Source organism: Furipterus horrens, unplaced genomic scaffold, assembly GCF_987537825.1.
Source record: "Furipterus horrens unplaced genomic scaffold, mFurHor1.1.pri manual_scaffold_2, whole genome shotgun sequence".
Classification (NCBI taxonomy): Eukaryota; Metazoa; Chordata; class Mammalia; order Chiroptera; family Furipteridae; genus Furipterus; species Furipterus horrens.
This window is the reverse complement of record NW_028327172.1, coordinates 161,241,265-161,254,123: the sequence shown is the minus strand read 5'-3', so window position 1 is coordinate 161,254,123 and position 12,859 is coordinate 161,241,265.

Here is a 12,859-nt window from a genome sequence, read left to right as displayed (position 1 = left end):
GAGGTTGTCATCATGTGTGAGTCTGAAGAGCAGATGTAAAAGCTGCATTAAATATGTATCCTTGAACTCTTACAGGAGATACCTAGTTTAGTCTTCTCTCTGATGTGCTCATATTCTCTTTTCTCTAGCTCAGTTTGGCAGACCTGTGTAGAGAGGAACATTTGATATCTGACTTCAGTCCCATGCTGTTGAATTGCTAGAACAGGAAGATAAATAGGAAAGGAATTTTCAAAGCACGACTTTTTTTTTCAAATGTAGGGAAGGAATAATATCACTAAACACTCTATTCATCCATTTCTTCTCGTTTTATCTACCAGTGACCATTGAAGCTCTGAGCAGTAGTGTAAGGATTTATTAAGCATAAGACAACATTATGCTACGACAGCCCTACATCAGGTTTTAGCAGGGACATTGCTGCTCTGTAAACTGGATTTTCTCCCAAGCAGAGAGCAGATAAGCAACTTGCAGGCTTGGGCAGTTGGCAGTTTTGATTTTCAGGAAAAAAAAAACTTCTCCATGCCAATCCCTGGTTACTGTGACCTGAGTTGCCAGCCAGCATACACCCCGGTGGCACATCTGGATTCTTGACCATCTTGCTGTTTCCTGCTCTTTCAGTTTCTATGAATTTCCCAATGTTTTACTTTCTGTTTTGTTTCTTTCGGTCTGTGCTCTATGGTAATGCCATCCTTTCCTGATCTGACCTCGCAAACATCTGCCCAACTGCTCTCATACTTGACCTCCACCTTAACACTCAGGCACTGCCTGAGCAGACAAGCACCCACTAAACCAGTTCCCTACTCAAGCTCCACCCCTCACTGCCTATGATACCAGCTGTAAGAGAGGGCGAAACTATATGATAGTGAAGAATGGGAACATGGAAACAAAAATGTCAGTTATTGAAGCCACAGTTTCCTCTGGGTGATTAATTTCCATTTTACTTTCCACAGTACCCATGGAACTAATTTTTCAGTTTCGTTTTAGTTAAAAATCATCTTGTTTTAATTGTTAAGTTGAAACATAAGGATGCTAAAAAACAACCTAACTAATAAAATCTTGCCAACCTATCATAATTGCTCAGTTAAATTATGCTATCTTAAGTAATCGAAATCCTTATAACAACCCAATGTGCTATGTATCATACAATTACTATCCTAGTTTTACAAATGAGAAATGTGAAGTGCAGTGATAGTAAGAAATTCGCTGAAGGTAACATGACAAATAATAACCACAGATAATTCTGACCCCAAAGTCAACATCCTTAACCTCACCAATACATAGCCATTTGGAAAATAATTTTAAAACCAGGAAAAATATCTTCTGCAACAACAAAAACCTTAGGTTCTACTAACATTCTGGTGTGTTGAAAAGGATCTGAGTTTTCTAAGCAGAGAAGTATGGTAATCGTCGGCAGCCGTCCGTCTCGAGAGACGATGGTGTAGCTTCTTAAGAGTCTATCTGCACCACCGAGAATGGCTGTGCAGTCCAACTCGGGAGTGACACGGTATCTGTCTCCTCCCGTGTTAAATCGACATCTTGTGATGACGCTGGAGTGTCCTCTCCAGTGAAGCTGAAGCTACAGAGCCTGGGCAGGGTGATATGGAGGGTCTGCTGTTGCCCATGCAGCAGACCCCCCCTCTCTTCGCAGCTGAAAGGTCCAAGGGAAAGACGGAGTCAATACAGCTTGGCTTCACGTGCGCTGCAGGAGTTGCCGGTGTTGACTACAACGTCAAACCGCCTTAGGGACTCCGGCTCCGGATTTTCTGTCGGGGTTTACTCCCTTAGCCTTTCCCCTGAAGAGGTATGCCGCAAGGCAGCGGAGGTTTTTTGGAGTCAGAGTTTTCCTTCTCTGAGCCAGGCTACCATTTTAAGATTTTAGAAGTATGGTAATATATTCAAGAAAATGGTTAAATTCTCTCATTCCCCTGAGCCTCTGTTGTAGAAAATATTTACTGAAACAAGTTAGCCTCTAACTGGAACTTTTAATGGGTTTTATTAAACAGGAATTTTTGTTGAAATGCCACTTGTTATTTAGGATTTCAATAGCACGTGATTTAATTTCCAAACCATGAGTTTAGATCTTAAGTGAGTTTGAAAAATATATACCAGATACATAAACCATATAATACATACATCACATACATATTGATCATTATTTGAATTTGTTCTCAATTTTCTCTCATTTTTCTCTCTCTCCTCTCTCTCTTCCCATTCTACCCCTTTCCTGCCTCCCTTCTTTTTTCTCCCTTTCCCTCCCCTCACTTTCTTTCTCTCTCTTCTTTCTTACATTCTCCAGTTTGTCAGTTTATAAATGGGCATACATGGAAACATGGGAATCTGCATCTGATGACTGTTGAGACTATACATCCTAAGAGTTTCTTTATAGCGGTCATTGATAAAGAATTATTGCCAGATAAATGCAATACGGGAAATGTTTTTGTGCATACACACATTCATGGTGGGGAGTGAGGACAAAAGGAGACAGAGGAAGAGAAGAAGAGAGGAAGAGAGAGAGAAGAATGAAATGTAGAGAGCTACAGACACTAGGGCTGCAGTCTCTGGGGAAAGACATCTGTTTCGCATGTTTGTTGGAAGTCTACATCCTAGCTGCCTGGAATAAATATACTTGACTATTTTCTTTTCCTTTCCTCATAATAGGGTCAGTGGAGTGAACTCTTATTTATAGAGGGAAATTGTTTCAGGAAGTTGGGTAGGTTGTTACAGTGGAGTCTGTTTGTAACCTTAGCCAGAGGTTTTCACATTTTATTCTTGGGGAAAGTGGTGAGAGAATTTCTTGTATTATTTCCTCTTACCCATCAAAATTTTGACATTATCTTTTTATTAAAGTATACTGTCATTTGAGCCCTGGCTGGTTTAGCTCACTGGATTGAGCATCGGCCTGCGAGCTAAGTGTCGCTGGTTCGATCTTCCAGTCAGGGCACATCAGAGAAGGAAAACTCTGACTCCAAAAAACCTCCGCTGCCTTGCGGCATACCTCTTCAGGGGAAAGGCTAAGGGAGTAAACCCCGACAGAAAATCCGGAGCCGGAGTCCCTAAGGCGGTTTGACGTTGTAGTCAACACCGGCAACTCCTGCGGTGCACCTGAACCCAAGCTGTATCGACTCCGTCTTTCCCTTGGACCCTTCAGCTGCGAAGAGAGGGGGGGGTCTGCTGCATGGGCAACAGCAGACCCTCCATATTACCCTGCCCAGGCTCTGTAGCTTCAGCGTCATCATAGGATGTCGATTCAACACGGGAGGAGACAGATACTACCATGTCACTCCCGAGTCGAACTGCACAGCCATTCTCGGCGGTGCAGATAGATTCTTAAGAAGCTACACCATCGTCTCTCGAGACGGACGGCTGCCGACGATACTGTCATTTGAATCAGATGTTGATTAAATTTTTATTTTAAAAATTTCAATCAATTCTCATTTGCGCTTTTTTAAAAAAATGTGTATTGCAGCTGGTTTATATGTGTTACTAACTGCCATGATGAATAACCTATCAAAAACCATTTATATATAATACATGTCAGACAAGCAAGAAATTTTTAAGTGAAAGAAAATCTAAACAATAAGTAACACTTAATATTCAGTGACTTATGTAATAACTGGATGAGAGTGTGTGTTCATACATATACACACACACATACATATACATATTCATATGCATATAGATAAGTGTGTGTATTAATCTAAAGCCTTTAAATTATAACTATCTGCTATATATCTTTGACTTACTAAATCAATTATGTATTATTGTGCTTCTAATTCTAAAATATCAGCATCAGTGAAATATAAATAAGCAAGTAAGTATTAAGTAATTCAACTTAGCAGTCAGCAGGTGGATGGCATTGAATGCCAACGGACTGCAATTCCAGCAATATCTGAAAAAGTCCACCCTTCAAACCTTTGTCTTAGATTGGCAATGTTGTATATGGAAAATTCTATCCAAAGAGGCACAAGAAGTTTGATAAAAGGAAAAAAAATGAAAACGGTCCACTTATCACTGCTATATTCATGATAGCCCTGGCTGGTTTGGCTCAGTGGATTGAGCGTCGGCCTGCGAGCTAAGTGTCGCTGGTTCGATCTTCCAGTCAGGGCACATCAGAGAAGGAAAACTCTGACTCCAAAAAACCTCCGCTGCCTTGCGGCATACCTCTTCAGGGGAAAGACTAAGGGAGTAAACCCCGACAGAAAATCCGGAGCCGGAGTCCCTAAGGCGGTTTGACGTTGTAGTCAACACCGGCAACTCCTGCGGCGCACGTGAAGCCAAGCTGTATTGACTCCGTCTTTCCCTTGGACCCTTCAGCTGCGAAGAGAGGGGGGGTCTGCTGCATGGGCAACAGCAGACCCTCCATATCACCCTGCCCAGGCTCTGTAGCTTCAGCTTCACTGGAGAGGACACCCCAGCGTCGATTTAACACGGGAGGAGACAGATACCGTGTCACTCCCGAATCGGACTGCACAGCCATTCTCGGCGGTGCAGATAGACTCTTAAGAAGCTACACCATCGTCTCTCGAGACGGACGGCTGCCGACGATTCATGATAGTCTGTTTATATACAACTATAACATGTGAAACATTACACATGCCTGACATACAGCTGTCACACAATAAATTCTACTTATGAAGGATGATTTCATAGCAAATAAAAACAGAGGAATGTGAGTCAGACTACAGTCAAATCTCAGCTTCAACATTAATTAATTATATATCTTTGGGTAATTTATTTAATTTATCTAATGTATGTTTTATCTTCTGTAAAATGATACTAATAGGGCCAGCCTCACAAAGTTATTATAAAATGAAATATTGTATAAAACTCATTACAGTCTCTGGGTAATAAAGTGTCTCCTCCATCATCATCATCATCAGCAGCAGCAGCATCACCATCATCATTATTAGTATTTTTTATTTTTTCTTATACATAAGATATAGTCAGAAATCAGCTAAAAATGAAAAACATAAAAACTGAGCCACCTAACAAGATTATTATCAGGAATCAGGATCAGGTTGCTAAACCAGAGTCAGAAACATGAGAATATTAGTATAAAATTAAACTAAGGAAGTAATAAAAGAAAGATGAGCTATACGGGTGAACAGTGTTGGAGAAGGTAAAAAGAAAGTGAACTGATGACTCATCAGTCTATAGGCAGATGACCACTGGGAAGAATAAGGGTTTATACATCTAATGTAGTTGTCTTTTATGACTACAATGCCCTTCTTAGTTCAGACACATATCTTCAAGTTCTCTGTCTGCCTTTCCAAACAGCTATGTAATTTTTAGACTTGGTAATATGAATTTATAATAAGTGTGGAAAATTATTTTCAGGAAGTGAGATGGAATGATACTTGAACAAATGAACACAGCTTGTTCATTCAGTAGTGTTGTACATTGTAATAGTTGTGTTACAATTGTAATATTTAAACTCCTGCTCCTACTATTAAGCTTGAAGTTTGGAAGAAAGTTGTTCATTTTATTATTATCCGTGTAATATATTATTCATATATATATAAATGCCTCACTTACCACTGGTGTATTCATGTTGGTCTATTTATATGCAAATATAACATAAAATTTGCATAATTTTACATTTGTGATATAATGCATAAAAATATTCCTTGAAAGGATCTCAGTAGACTGCCCTTTCCATTTCTACTAAGGACTGGGTAAAGCACTGAGTTGAACAAGTTGTTTCCAGTGAATAAAAAATACCAGTAGGATACCTACTCCAAAATCTACCTGCTGGTACATAAGTTATTTATATGGTTCTATACCAATAGAAAAAACACAAACAAAAAAAAAACGGTCACAGTTCTAATGACTCAAGACCACACACCCTAGAGTTAATTCCTAAGACCTTACTTTTATCATGTCTCCACATAAAAACTTAGCATTGAGCCAGGAACTTGATAGTTTGTGATTAAGGAAGAAATGTATCTTCAAAGTAGGGAAAAGATACAATTCAGCCAAGATATGCAGTTTTTTTTTCTTTTTCTGTATATTTTTCTTTAGAAAGTGTAGGCTGTGTAAAGATGTCTCTATTTACCACTATGTACCCTCGTTTCAATGGAAATTTAATAGAAGTGGAAAATTAACTGAAAAAAAATGCAATCTAGTTATCACCCATTCACACTGTTTAGGTGTTTAATAATCACTTTCCTTCCCATAGAAAGTATTAAGTCTCATACAAAATGGCTTTTGATTATTTTCATTAAGTGTAGGTGGTTATGTCTATAAATAGGCTTTCTCTCTGTAAATAAAAGAATATCAGAATCCCAAAGGAGTCCAAGGCCACTGTTTTTAATGAATGCAACTGACTAAAATTGTCTATTTGTAGATTTATAAATTGTTCAAGCCACAGAAAGCATAAAAATAAATCACCCCAGGTTTCACTTTTATGAACTAGGAAAAAATAATGTCATAGATGTCACAACATTTGAAATGGAAATAATAACTAAAAAAAGCAGAATTATTTTGGTATTTACTAAATTAGACACACATTTAAAAATTTTTTAAGTATATTTTATTGATTATGTTGTTACGGTAGTTCCAATTTTTTCCCCTTTGCTCCTCTTTGCCCAGTACCCCCTTCCTTCCAGCAAATCCCACCCTTTCTTAGTTCATGCCCATGGGTCTTACATATAAGTTCTTTGGCTTCACCCTTTCCTATATTATTCTTAACACCCCCTTATCTATTTTGTACCAACCAATTATGCTTCTTAATCCCTGCACCATTTCCCCATTTCTCCCCTTCCCCCCTCCCAGCTGATAACCCTCCAGATGATCCCCATACCTAGGATTCTGTTCCTATTCTGGTTTGCTTAGTTGGATTTTATTCTAATTCTTTAGATTCAGTTGTTAATAGTTGTGAGTTTGTTGTCTTTTTAATGTTCATAATCCTGATTTTTTTTTTCTTAAGTAAGTCCCTTTGACATTTCATATAATAATAGCTTGGTGATGGTGAACTCCTTTAGCTTCATCTTGTCTGGAAAGCACTTCATCTGCCCTTCCATTCCAAATGATAGCTTTGCTGGATAGAGTAATCTTGGTTGTAGGTTGCTTTTCATCATATTGAATACTGCTTGCCAGTCCCTTCCTGCCTGCAAAGTGTCCTCTGAGAAATCAGCTGATAGTCTTATAGGCACCCCCATGTAGGCAACTCTCCACCTCTCTCTAGCTTCCCCTAGGACTCTGTCTTTTTCTTTCACCTTTGGCATCTCAGTCATGATGTGTCCTGCTGTGGTTCCATCTGGGTCCAGCTTGCCCTGGACCCTCTATGCTTCCTGGACCTATATGTCCATCTCTTTCACAAAATTTGGGAAGTTTTCCTCATTTTCTTCAATTCTTGCTTCCTCATTCTGCAGTGGTTGACATTTTTTCTTCCTTACGTTCCAAATCATTGATTTGAACCCCAGTTTTCTTCCCTTCACCACTGGTTTTGTGTGGATTTTCCTTCGTTTCACTTAGCATAGCTTTCACTTCTTCTATTATGCGTTTGCCATACTCAAACATATCTGTCAAGCCTGTGAGCATCTTTATTACCAGTGTTTTGAATTTTGCATCTGTTAGGTTGTCTATCTCCTCATCTGTTAGGTTGGTTATTTCCTCGTCGCTTAGTTCTCCCACTGGAATCTTGATCCATTTCCCCTTTTGGGCCATACTTCTCTGTCTCCTCATTCTGGCAGGCTCCTGCGTTTGTCTCTGCATCCTAGGTAGATCTGTCACTCCTGTCACGTTGTAAGGGGTGGAGCCTTAGGGATTTGTTAGTACAGGACAACCTGTTTCACCACTTTGTGGAGCTGTATGTTGGGGAGGGGTGTGAGAGGGAACAATGCCACCTGCCCAGCACTCACCCCTTTTCCAGGCACCTCTCCCACTTCTGGACCAGACTGGTGTCCCTCTAGCTGTTGCCCTGGCCATCGTTCCCAGAGTGGGTGGGTCTGCGGACATTCTAGGATCATGGGGGTCCTTTAAACAAATGGATTCTGCTGAGAGACTGGCAGTTTCTGCCTCTACCCCAACCCCCACTGGTCTGCACAGTCAGAAGCAATGAGGCTTGATTTTCCCTGGTGCTGGGACCGTGGGCTGCGAGGTCCAGTGAGGAGCAGGGAACACTCCCCAGGTGTTTCTCCTGACGTTTTAAAATGTCTGGCTGTGCTTCCTGCCAGCCTGCCACTGCTGCCTCTGCTGCCGCTGCTGCTGCCACCATCACACCGCATCCTCTCCGCCCCTCCTGCCTGTCTGGATGAGTATTTCTTCTTTTTATCTTTGTTTGCTGGACTTCAATGCAGTTTGATTTTCTGGAACTTCTGGTTGTTTCTAATTTTGAGGTAGTTGTATTCCTTCTTAGTTGTGGAGGGAGACGCAGCATAGACACATATTTTTTAACTCAGGAAATATTGAGCAATAGCATTTAAAGCATCATATGCCTTTGTCAATGGAACACTCTCTCAAGTAGAATTATTGTTAATTATGCAGGATGACCATTGATGTTAAAAGAATCTAGCGTACTCACAATGAATAAAAATGAAGTTGCTGCTACTTCTTTTTGGTGAGTTTACATCTTCTTCCACAGTATTGAAGAGTATCGTAAATAGAAAATTAACATGCCTTGGATGATAATGTTATTCTTGTGGAGACACCAAAATCACATGAATCAATACAATTATATTTCCAAAGGCTTTTCTTTGAAATTTGAAAATCCCAATTTATAAATGGTTTATAAATAATCCAGAAATATGTTCAGTTTCCACAGCATACACAAAAGAGATGCACCTTGTTTTGAAAGCAAAACATTTTCTTATGTTCTACAAAAGCCTAAACATTTAAACAGGGTAATAGATCACTGTGGGAAGCTGTACTCAGAGATGCATGGAAATAAATGGATTTTTATCAAAATGATGTTTTTGAGATCTCATTCAGCCTTAGTGTACATCTGTACAGGTTATTAAAAAGTCAAACTGTCTAATGGGTAACTGTCATGCAGCTAAATTTTAGTCAGCATTTTCTGTTCTATGTCTCACAAATCACAACAAATCCAGGAAGAAGTCAGTTGTTAACACCTCTCAACTCTCCCATTGAATAGAAGAGAAATGCAATAGCTAAAGAGTCTCACATTTATGTGAGTGAATTAAAAAGGTTTAGTAGATAGGTTTTAGATTTAACAGCTATTTCCACACAATCTAGAACATACCACACCATCTAAGAGTTTATTCTACAGCATTAGGAACTTCATTTCAACAGTTTTAGCAACAGACTGCAGATTACAAAGATCTATAGAGCCAAGTTGCCTAGCAGCAGGAAAAAGGGAAACTGGAGACTTAAAGGTTGTCTGAAAGTATTTTGTTTAAGGTTGTAAATATTCATTCACTTAGAGGTTTGCAGAATTTACATTTATTTATTTTGGGGAATAATAAAATTGAACAATATGCTAATCAAGAGTTTTCCTTTGTCTGGACTGTTGAAAAAGGGCCAACTTAAATGTTAAAGGAGCATTTGGCTAGAGTAAGTAGATGGAAGGAAACTTAACCTGAGAGCCCCACACTCCTCATTGATTAATCTACATCTTTAACATGGGTAAGATTGTGAGGAAACAGTATTGAAGTCTTCTTGGCTTAGCCTTTGGCATTTCTTTTGAAGAAAGGATAGCTGTGAATTCTTGCTAGGGCTTCCTTGCAGGAAAGAACGCAGAGAAGTTAAGCAATGATGCCAGTTCCCTCCCCAACCTTCACCCACTTTATGCACAGTGCTCACTAATGTTACTTGAAATCCCACCAAAAATGTAGGAGTCCCTGCTGCTTATGATGGTTATAAAAAGCAGTCATGTTAATATTGCAGAAAGAGTACAAAATGGAATCAAGGTTGCTTAAACTCACATACCTGTAACTAAATAAAATTGGGTAGAATTTCATAGAATTCCTAGAGCAATGATCTTAAACTATGGCACCAAGTTAAAATAACTTGGAATATTTATCTAAACTATCAGTGACCCATGCCCTTCTCCCAGTAATTCTGAAATGGGTTATCTGGGAGAAAGGTCCCAGTAGCAATAAATTTTAAAAGCTTCCTATGGAAAAGAGCTTTGACTTTGGCTTAAGTGGGCATTGTGTAGACTGAATGAACTTCTAGACCATAGAGAAAATTCAGTGCACCTGAATATCCTCAATTGTCAGTCTGTTTTATTTTCCCTCTTCTTGCTCTGCTCTGAAAATAAACCCCTAAGAACTGCATGTGAAATTTTGTATAATTTTGATCTTCCACCATAATAATTATTTATTTATGTATCTGAATACTCTTCCTTGAAAAACAGTGTTAAAAGAGGAAATGGGTCCTTCATCTGTGTAGCAGAAAAAGAATTTCAGGGTCACTCACATAAGAGGAGTTTTAAGTGACAGTGGCAAGATTTATTAGAGAGAAAAGCTGTACTACACTCTAGAAGAGACAGAGAGTAGATAGGCTATACAGTAGCAGCTGAGCGGACTCAGGGAAGCTAGAGGCAACAGGAGAGTCCTCTGCCACTGCTTGCTGCTGCCTTCCTTCCAAGTCTCATGAGACCCTTAGAGTTTAAGAAAAAAGAAGGCAAAAATTAAGTGCCTTGAGAATAAAGGGAATGGTGTGTTCCAAGGAGGGTGCCCCCTGAGTTTTGTCTAGCTTCCATATATTCATTGGGTTGGGGAAAGATCAGGTTTCTTTTAGACTGCCAGTCTTTTTCCTGTTTTTTTTTTTTTTTTTTTCCCTTGGGCTTGTGTTGGTGCTCTCCCTCACCCAGACTCTTTCCTGGATTTTTCTGGGACTTGTGCCCTTCCCCAATCCGATCCTTTTCCCCAGACTTTCCCAGGGTAGTCTCCTCACCATTGTAAGGTAGCCATTTTGGCTTCTACTGTGCATGCATTCAGTGAAAGGAATTTTCCATCTCCCCACTCCTGCATTAAAAGATGCCTCTTACTCCCTAGAGTAACTGAGAAGTTAATCAGACTTAATAGGGTTCTTTTGGTATCTTTCTATTTTAATACCTAACCAACTGCCTAGTCCAACAAAAGCAAATAGATTTCACATTATTTTCTGCAATATTCGAATCTAAGTACAGAATGGAAAAGTTGCAATCACAAATAATTTCATTAGCTGAAAATACCAAGCTTTTCTCAGATGCATAATATCAGCATGTAAATATATCTGTGTGGGCAATTACACCAATTTCAGGAGGTCCATTTTAATTTCGTAAGGTTCCTTTGGCATGAACTGTACAAAGATTGTTTATTAAAATAACATGTCTTATTAAAATTTTGCCATAAAATCACACAGGTATTTTGTATCTCTGAGCTGGTGAGATGATGAAGACTAATCACAGAAAGAATGTCTGCCCACCATTGCACTGAGATATATTTGAAGAAGGCACAGAGCCTCAAGTTTACTTTGAGAAGCTTCTCTTGTAGAATACAAGAGCATGAATGCTATGGAGCTTTGCATATCAGCATGACTATATGAATTTATATTGTAAAATATTTCTTACCACTGGAAAACAAAACATCAGAATATATGCATGTGGATGTTAGGATAGAGTGATATGTTTTCCATGGACACTGAACCTATTTTTATGAAGGAGTGTCATTTTTATCCTCAATAATACTTTTGCTGAGAATCTATCTGATGTTATTACACTCTTTTTTTTAATATAATTAATTAATTTATTTGTTAGTTTTGTTTATTTATTTATTTATTTTTAGAGAGAGGGGAAAGGAGAAAGAGAGAGAGAGAAACATCACTGTGTGGTTGCCTCTCACTTGCGCCCCCAACTGGGGACCTGACATGCAACCTAGTAATGTGCCCTGACTGGCAATCGAACCAGCAACACTTGGCTCACAGGTCGACGCTCAATCCACTGAGCCACAGCAGTCAGGGCTTGTTATTCCACTCTTTGCAGACTTCTTATGCTTAATATTTGCACATGTCCTTTTTCACTGATTTACTTCATCTGTGCATTTATATTTAATGTGCCTGTCTTACTAATGCCATATAATCAGAGATGGCTTTTTTGTTCAATTTTTATAATTTCAACCTCTAAGTTATAGTTATTAGTCCATTAAGTTCTAGTAATATATCATACAATTATTATGTTTGGATTTTTTAAATTTGCTTTATGTTTCTATCTGTTTTTCCCTTTTTCTTCCTTTCTTACCTTATTCAGATTAACTGTTTCTATGTTGTTTTGTTTGTGGGAAAGATAGAGATAATTTATTTTATTTATGTATTGGCCTTTTACCTATATTTCTTTGCATAATATATTAATGGTTGCTAAAATATATAGTTAGTTAGAGGCAATAATGGAATATCCTTATGTTCATAGCAGCACTGTTTACAATAGCTAAGTGCCGGAAACAGCCTAAGTGCCCATCTGTAGATGAGTGGATCAAAAAACTGTGGTACATTTACACAATGGAATACTATGCAGCAGAGAGAAAGAAGGAACTCCTGCCATTTGCGACAACATGGATGGAACTAGAGAGAATTATGCTTAGTGAAATAAGCCAGGCAAAGAAAGAAAAATACCATATGATATCACCTAATACAGGAAACTAAAGAACAACACAAACAAAAGAACTAAATAGAACAAAGAGCAGAATAGCAGTCAATAGGGGGGAGAGGGGAGGGAGAGAAGGTGGATAAGTAAGGGAAGGGTTTCGTCAAGGAACATGTATAAATGACTCATGGACATGGACAACAGGGAGGGATATGATTGTGGGAGAAGGGGTGGGCTGGGTGGGAGGGAGCAATGGGGGAAAAATGGGACAACTATAATTGAAAAACCAAAAAATAAAATTAAAAAAAAATAATGGAATATTTCAAGTAAAATATA